The following is a 9,655-nucleotide window of genomic DNA, read 5'->3' on the forward strand; positions in this document are numbered from 1 at the left end:
CGTGGCATCACAGCAATGCTGTTTCCCACCATAGAGGGACCAATTTGTCCTTATAGTGCTGTATCTAATGTACGTTTCCCAGAACCGTACAATTGAAATCTGTAGTATCATCCTTTCCCAATTTCCCAGCATCAACGCGCTGTCCCTAAGTTTTCCTAACCGGCTTATAAGTTATGTGAGAGATAAAGATAAAGATAAAGAGATAAAAACCAATCGTCTGCTTTACGTTTAAAACACAAAACACATTATTGTGAGGCTGTCCTGACGTCAGGATGAAGACAGAAGATTTATAGATTTTATTGCAAATGTTTCACCTCCTATGATGTTGACCCGAAGAAAAATTGTTTTATATTTTCTTGTCAAGATCAACACTTTCCAAGAATATTATGTTATCTGCATGGAAATGTGAATATAATGCTAAATAGGACTTCTAGAAATTTGCATTTGCAGTGTTATTTCCAATACGTAATAACTACTTAAAATGCCTATTTGACCCTTTGTATAGCTTTTTGTGTACTTTTATGTCCAGTAACTGTGCTGCATCAAAACAACAAATTGCAATCTGATTTGAGGAATCCTGTTACATGTAATGCATCGCTCATCAACTGTAGCTACAATAACAACCTCCATTTGTGCCAGGTTGCAAGTTGCTCATTACACATCATTCAGTGCCACGTAAACAGACTTTCGTTTCTTGAAGATGACTGTCCCAAGATGCCTATCTAGTTTGTAGCCACCGAGCAGCTACTGTGCTCCCTGACCTCACCTCCTAGACCCTGCTTTGTTCCCACGCTGTGCCCTGTGGAAAGTCTGGCTCCAACCTTTTCAAACCATAATTACATACCTGTGGACTGCAGACAACAGCGGAGTAAAGACAGACACAGCATGAAAGGGAAAGGGGTCACCATTACTGATACGTGATAACTTGCTGCCTCTTACTCGCTGCTGTATCTGATTTGTGTTAAAGGACAGCACTAAAAATAAGCCGTTTGAATGCTTCACTTATTGGTGTTTTGCCAAACTAAACTAAAATACCAGTAATGTTGATTCTCTCCCACCAGCTCAACACATAAAACAAGCACCAGCGTCACACTGTTACATATGTCTCCACTGATAAGATAGGCTTGGCTGAGGCACCGTACTGCAGACTGTGTGTATGTACAAAAAGAGGTTTAAATGTACCAGCAGAGGTTAAACTCAAAAGACACAGCACTCTTTGAAAATTAAGCTAACACAATAATGATGCCCACTGTGTCCTCTCCAAACAAGCCAACACAAGATGAATCTCACTAAAGAGGGTTACTATTACATTATTGGTTTACATAGCCCTATGAAGCTATCCCTGAGGAAAGACGCTTGCCAGAATGGGATTTTACTAATGTCACTAAATCACTCCCAGCTGGTCTGAATGCAGGAAATGCTTCTTTCTTTTCAAAAACCTCAGAGCAAATAGTACATGAAGCGTGGTGCATTCATGAGCATGTCTGTCCTCAGAACTCATGTTGAACTGTCTGTCCCGGATTTCATAGCGTTTAATGTCCTCCAGGGCTGCGGTCACAGTCTGTCTCTGTCAGTCTGCCATGAGAGCTCCTATTCACCACTTAACCTTTCAAAAGCTGTCGACTAACTTCAGAAGGAAAAACGATTCCTTGTTTAAGAAGGTGTGAGGAGCGCCAGATCAGCGAGGATTGATTCCATAATGATGGCAACAACCGTCGAAAGGTCAGCCACACAGTTACTGTGGGTCTGAGTGAGGATTTAAAGGGTCTAATAGACATTTGAGGAGGCTTTGGTCTCATGCTTGTGAAAGCAGTTTAGCAAAGAGGTAAACAGCCTGGGGCCAGCAATAACAGAGTGGAACTGATTAGAGGAGGAGAAGGAAGGAGAGAGAGAGGCAGAAAAGAGAGGAAAAATGAGACAGGAACTGATAGCATCTTCTTACCCAACTTAATTATATTAGCCAGCTAAAGGCTCCATAATCTCTCAGATGATTGTGTGTTTAAAATCTCACATGAAATTAAACAATAACAAAAGAATATGCTGTAGAAATGTTTCTGTATTTTGGAGCAGGTAATATGGGAAAATTCTGTGACGTCAGCACTCCAGACGTTACTCCGTGATTCTGTAATATAGTGTTTTCTAAGCAAAAGTCAAAATGTTACCCAGCAGCAGATTGTATCTTTAAAGGTATTTTTGTACTCTCAAAGCTGTCTACTTTCTGCATGGAATGATAAAATGTTTGGGGCAAAAACATGCATTTAAATTCATTATTTCACAGACTGGAATGAACAGACATAACACATGTTCCAACGAAGAGCGCAGTCTGTGGAAATGTTGGCTTTTAACATTTGTCTCGCTCCGGGCAAACATTTTATCATTCCGGGCAAACAGCAGACATCTGTGAGATTAAGAAAATAACTTTGAAGACACAACTTGCTACTGGATAACAGGTAAAAAGCAACATTTGTGTTGGGAGCAGTATGTGACCAAATCACAGAGTAACGTGTGGACTGCTAAGGTCTCAAATGGGTCAAAAGAACCATAAGAAATATGTGAATGGAAGAATTTACTCACAATATGATTAGTGAGACAATAAACCGCAATAGTGAATTAGCCCCCCATATCATAATCTGAAGGCCGAGATGCAGAGATCCAGGATGTCAAATTGTATTTGTTTTTTGTTTTTTGTTCTAGTTCGACAGGATGTGGACATGGACACCAACAAAGAGAAAGGATAACCCTCTTTTCCTTTCCTTCATCGCTCCTCTCCTCACTTTTAAACCCCCTCTCCATCTCTCATCCCCTCCCTCGCCCTATCTCTCCGTTGCCAGCTCTTCATCTGTCAGTGAAAGCTGTTGCTAAAAAAAGTTAAAAAGCAAACTATGAAAAGGAGGTGAGAAGGAGCAGAGGGAGGTGCATTCCTTCCTGCCTGCATGGGACGGGCGAAAGGGAGTTCCAGTGGTCGGGGATGGAAGTGGAGGGGAGGGGGTGGAGAGAGGGGAGGTGTGCATAGGAGCTGAGTGTCACCCCCGTAACCCCAGGACATGGAAAAACATTTTGTTTTGTCAGGTTTCAAAGGCACAGCAATTACATCAGAGACGCAGGATGACAGGACATCCATGCACTGCGGTGGCAGAGTCAAAAAAAAAGAAACACTGAGGGGAAAAAACCACGCCTTCAAAAACTTAACAGGGAGAACTCATCCTCTCCTCTCTTCTCTCATCACCTCTCCTCGACATGGCTATAAGCAACACTAAAGCAGCACCCCAATAGCTCATCTCCATCTTCTCTGTGTCCAGAGAAGGCGGCCATTGTGTGCCCGTTCCTCTCTCCCCAAGTCAGTTTCCTATTGAGGCTCTGAAAGGGCCTTTGAGGGGCCCTGTTTTGGCTGTGCAGCTCACCTGCAGAGGGGAAACTATGGGTCTATTCTAAAGCCCAGCAGCTGCCAGGGCAGAGAGGCTGGCACCCAGTGGGAGAGAGAATAGCGGCCGCAGAGCCTTTCAATATGAAGCCACTTAGTAACAGAAGGCATGTGCCAAGCCTGCAAAGCCAGAATGAAGAGTCACCCTTTGGAGTTCACTAAATATCAGAAAAGAGTGAGACCCATCTCCTCTTCGCTCCCTTTCTCCCTTATCCACTATGTCACATCTTCGTCTGTTTGGCCTCCATGTTTATGGAATACTAATCCACAGGTAGCAGGACACAGAGGAAGAATGGACTGCAACATATAAAGAGCCGTAGGCCATGAAGATGGAGGTAAATAAGGTGAAAGTTTTTTGGTAAACGCAGATCAACAGGTAAGATGGTAGAGTGGAGAACAAAAGTTACATCGGTGAAAGAGCGAACAAACAATTCCCTCGCCCATGTTCAAGAGTAACCGCCGAACTCCTTGTCGTGCGACAGTTCGAGCTGTGACACCGCTGTGAGGATCTCAGTGGCTGCAGGCCTGTGAAGAAGCCTTCACCACACAAAGCCCCTTTTCTGTCAGCAGGCTAGCTCCCACACTGGCGCTAATTTACGATGCCCTCACAGCAATTTCCACAGTCAGAGAAGTTCAATTGTGTTTTCCAGCTCATTAAGCATCAGCACAACAAAGCTTTCATCTTCTCCTTCACCCACTTCATCCCCCTCTTCTCTCCCTCCACCCGTCTTCCTCGCTTTATCCAGCTGTCCACTAATCTGCCTCTTTTTTTCCGAGCATCCAATCTAAAAAGATTAAGTAGTAAAGGTAAAATGGGCTTCCTTATTCGAACAATTGTCCCTCTCCCTACGTTTAATTATGTTTCTGTCTGTTTTTTTGTCTCGGTTTGGTAAAGCTCGGCCCCAAGTCTGAAGGTTCTCCTCATGGAGGCGTAGGGAGAATTTAATGGTTGTTTATTCAGGGGCCTCTGCTGTGCCCTCCCATCTCTTTCAGGGCTTCATGAGACGACGTGGAATCTATTGTAATCTCAGAAGAATCAACTCAGCATATTTGTTCAGGTTGTCACTGCACTGAGATCACAGGCGCACACTCACATTCTCACACAGATGCAGGTTAGTGCCCTAAATATATTTTAATTAAACAATTTTTTTTCTGTAGAATCATCTGTATTCACATGAGAGATGAACATTTCTTAGAGAGGTAGGTGTGTGACCAGAACATCATACTGGCTCAAATCCAATGATGGCCTGAAAAATCTGATGTGGTGGAAGCAAATGGAAAGGGCTATTCCCACCATCTAGAGCTAGTGCAAAAATGCCCCTAAGCAAGGCATGTAACCCCAATTTGTTCCAGCTTCGGCTCGTCTGTGGTCAGCATTATCAGAGCCTCGAGTACATGATAATACTACAATTTATTGACATTATCGACTTTCCTAGAACATCTTTTGAAGTCAGTATGAGTCACAAGTTCTGAGGAAATATGCATCGGAAATATGGAAAAGTCCCCTCTGGAACTTTGTGTGATACTGCTTTAGGCCCAGACAAGTCTCTCTCTCTCTCTCTCTCAACATTAAGGCATTTGGACTGATTATCCATCTACATTACAGGAGTATTTAGACACTAAATATGACTTAAAACACACAGCAAGACTTAAATATCAAATGAAATGTTTTTGGTGCAGTTTTGCTCTGGTGGATAACAAGATAAGCCATCTTGTACTTGTAATATTTTGTATAGTGATGTTTAGTTTTGCAAACCAGCGCTAAAGGGGACTACGCCATTAAGGCTTTTTTGGTAGGGTTATGGTTATAATAACATTTACAAAAAAAGGAAAAAAAGTCTTAAATAGATGGTGCTTTTAGCTTTCATCCATCAAAGGCATAGTTCGACTTTTTGGGAAATACACTTATTTGCTTTCTTGCCAAGAATGAGATAAGATCAGTACAACTCAAACAGGGGGAAACAGCTACAGTAGCCTGGCTCTGTCCAAAGATAACAAAATCCATCTACCAGCACCTCTGAAGCTCATAACATCTTAGATGTTGTTTGTACGTTGTGGTAGGCAGATTTTGTTACTTTCAGACAGAGCCGGGCTAGCTGTTTTCCTCCATTCCCACTCTTTGTGCTAAGTTAAGCTAACCAGTTGCTGGCTCAGTTACATATTTATCTTCAATCTTTGCATCTAACTCCCAGCAAGAAAGCGAATAACCGCATTTCCCGAACTGCACTTTCTTTTTGATCATGATTTTCTTTTTGTTTTTCTTTTTGATAATGATAAGTAGGATTAGTAGTAAGTTCACTGTTTGTTACAATGCATGATTTAATGTAGTCACGTCAAGTTGAAACAGCAGACTGCAAACTTCATCGTATTTCAACATATTGTGCCAGGATATACTTTTACATTGTTATTACTATTACTCTCCTTTTGAACTCAAAGAGGTATAACACAGGAGTCTTAAAATTAAGAAACAAGCACGATAAGTTTCCTTTTTTTTTTTTCAACTGAGGGTCTCAGTGGACCAGTCATCTCCCAACAGGTGCTGCTGTGTGATTTGTCACAGTTTAAATTGTCACAGCATGTTGCAGCACAGCTGCCATCACTTGAGTGGTTTCAGAGAAGTCCGTTTTTATATTGTTGGGAAATGTTTAACCTAATTTGCAAATAGTCAATCAGCAACAGCTGGTTGACACAAATCAGTGCGCCATTTTCAGCTTTCACTGTGTTCAATACCGTCTCCCACTGTGCTGTGGTCTGACCTCATTCTGCAATTCATTGAGAGGCAAAGTGGCAAACTGATGCTGTGGCAGAGATTTGTGAGATTTAATTCTGAGAAAATCTACAGACTGCGGGGGAAACAGGGGAACTGAAAGAGATAAGAAACAAGAGTGAAGAAGATAATATTGTATGTATTTGTATTATATGTTGTGGTAACTTTCTCCAGTCTTTCAAACACTGCAAGACATCTGTGTCCCACTGTGAACCACTGGGATGCTACTCTCATTATACTCAGAGACTGTTTCAGTAGCTTATAGTTGAGCTTCTCTATATTTCAAGACTCAGACACTGCATGGGGAGAACTGTACCTCCGAGTGTGTGTTTGTGTGTCAGGTTTCTCTTACTTCCATTCGTCCTGTGATGTCCCCTGCTCCTCTGCTGTCATCACTCTCATACTAACAGCACCTACATCTGCTATCATGGCCAGACAATAAAGAGCCTATAATAATTTGACATCCCTAGCTTCTGTTAGTGGGTCATTCTCTAACATCATCATCATCGTCGTTATCATCACCAAATGCCGGCTACCATCTGAGTCCCCCCCCTTCTGTCAGCACCGTCACTGAGCTCACCCTAACCCCTGGCTCGCTCCAGGTCCAGTGAGGGTATCCGGTTCCCTTTGTCCCCCTCCGTTCCTCTCAGATCACAACAATACAGCAACAATATCTCTGTGTTCACCTGTTAGCACCTGGCACTGCGGGCAAGACTCACTGCTGAGTCCCCATCAGCCAACCACTCTGCTCGTCTCTGTTAGACGCCATGTGGAACGCGCCTTCCTGTCACCAAACCCAATATCCTACATACAAAACACACAGAGGCATAATAACCCGCTCGCTGCTCGCCTGTCAACGCTTTCCCCTGGCAGCCGAGTCATGCTAACATATACAGGATAAATGAAAAGCACTTAACCAATCGACAACCCATCAGGTAATTACAAAGGTTTCAAGCATCATCCGCCATCTTAGTCCCCAGTATGTCTTCCTCAAGAAAGAAATTACTGAGAAATCATCCTCACAATGAATGCTTGAAACAGACAACCTCTGATTACGAAAAAAATACTCATTACTATTCTGTATTTCGAGTTTCAAATGCCTGAATTTGTGAGGTTCTGGGATTGGACTTTACTTTTTCCCCAGCTGGAATTGAACCGTTGACGTTGTGGTTTTTGTGGCATGCGCTGTAACTATTCGGCTACCAGGGCGCTGCAGAAGATTCTGACATGCACACAGGTCAGTATGTTTAAAACAAAGCTTCTGAAAACCCCCTAGCCACACATTTTTCAGATGCTGGAATTGGACAGCCTGCTTCTGACAATTTTAGTAACTTTCTGAAACCGACAATCTGACAACCACGCCCACTTCACGCAATGATGAACCAGGTGTGCGGAGGTAGAAAGAGAATTTGCACTTCTCTCTCAAGCTCGCTTCTTTCATTCTTCACACAAGTACTTCCATTACTTTTCAGCTGCACAAACAAGTGCAACACCATGAATTCCTTCAAGGAGAGACTGTCTGAAAGTATGGAGTATTCCTATTTGTACGATTATTGGGTCTCGTCCCTCTCTATGACGACTGGCTTTATGCCCCGCCTTTGAGTGTGGCCATTCAGAACTGTTTATTTTCTTCAGACGTGGTCATTTTCATTTTGAGCACACCTCAAACTTGGTTGTCTTGTACCATGACACACAACACAGGATAAATCGACAAATTATCATGTATTTTGTTTGGGAATTTTGGGCTGATATTGTAGAGTTTCTTCCTGCCTTAAAACAGCGCCCTGCTAATGCCCATATTGGCTGTAATGAATAAAGGCAGGTGTATGCTTGTAGCGAACAGGTCCGTAAAACATGTCATCATACCACATCTGAAGGTATAAGTGTTAAGAGTTAAGAGTGTTGTTTGTAAAGGCCATACTCTAAGGCAGGGCAAAAAGTGTGATGTGATGATCATTCAAATGGGGTTAATGCCACACACTTTCTGACAATCTTTCCTGAAAGGCATTCTTGCACTTGTACACACAAAAAGTGACGGATGTTATTGTGTGAAGAACGAAGCATACTGATGCCTTAAGTGGCCTGTAATCTCAGTAAAGCTTTCTGTCACGTTTTACTCTGCGACACCCTGAGAAATGTTCTCATGATCTGAGGCTCGACTCCACCTGAGGCAGCTTAGAAGGAGAAAATTTAAGTACATTATACGGTCAGCAGGTCATATCTGACCCTTTTCACAGTCGACAGGTTAGACCTTTTCCTTGAGTGGGTGCAGAGAGAGTAGCAGATCACATGTCACAATGTGCTGACGGTGGGAAAGATTAAACAACTAATCAAAGCTGATGTGTTGTTGCAGTTCCCTTCAAGCTCAGATCAGATAAGGAGAAACATCCCTGGGAAGACCTCAGGCCCTCCACATCCTCTTTGGCATGATTGGCATGACTGGGCCTGAGTGAAATTGAGCTGGATCCAAGTGAGCCTGTATGCTTGACTTTATTATTTTAGTAATTAATGTAACGCCCGTATCAATCATTACAAATTACAGTGTGAGTGCTGCAAGCATGGTGCCATGTACAAGCAATAATTGGTGCTTAATAAGTAGATTTAGAGCAACTACAAGGAACTTTCATTTTGTTTTGATTTTGGCAGCCCCTGTGGACAGAAGTGGTAGTGTTTCAACACCTTGCGTCATAAAGATTGTGATCTGACTGAAGCGAGTGAAAGAAAGAAGCAACCCTTTCGATAGACTCTGTATGTCTACTTTGCAACAACAAAAACGCAATATGCAATCATTGTGACTGTAACGAATACCTACTACCTACCAACTAAAGCCTAACCTAGCCAAGCTAACGTTACCAATGTAAACAGAAACGTAAAACCACCTGGTGACAGGCATTAAGAATTACTATATAGAAATTATCGCTGATGGTCTTGTTTGCTTATGTAGGTAATTTAGAGGCATCAGTATTAAATTGAGATTGTTTCATAACCAGTTAAAAAGTCCTTGCAGTTTACTTTAACAAAATAAATAGTCCTGAACATCAATAATCACTTTGCTCATGTTAAAGTTGTATTAATGTCCCCTTTATTCTGCCATGCGACACAATCATCATATGATGGCAGGAAATTAACTGGTCACAGAAAAAGAGTTAATATTCCTCAATGATAGTGTAATGATATACACAAACTAGATACACAAACAGAACTAGTTCTGGGGTTAAGTCCCATGTCTTGAACTCAAGTCTGACTGAAGTCCCAGTTGTAGAGAGATTGTGTATAAAATGAGGATGAGACAGAATAGCTTTGATTCTTTTTAAAACATAATATGCCATTAAAAACTCAAAATGTGTTTTATTTCAGACATTAAAGCGGTAGTAAACTCTGGAATAATTACAATTGAGACTTGAGTTGTGACTGGACACAAATGATATTTACATTTGGATATAAGACTTGACTTGTTCCTTGTGTTT

This window comes from Enoplosus armatus, chromosome 12 (assembly GCF_043641665.1).
Source record: "Enoplosus armatus isolate fEnoArm2 chromosome 12, fEnoArm2.hap1, whole genome shotgun sequence".
Lineage (NCBI taxonomy): Eukaryota > Metazoa > Chordata > Actinopteri > Centrarchiformes > Enoplosidae > Enoplosus > Enoplosus armatus.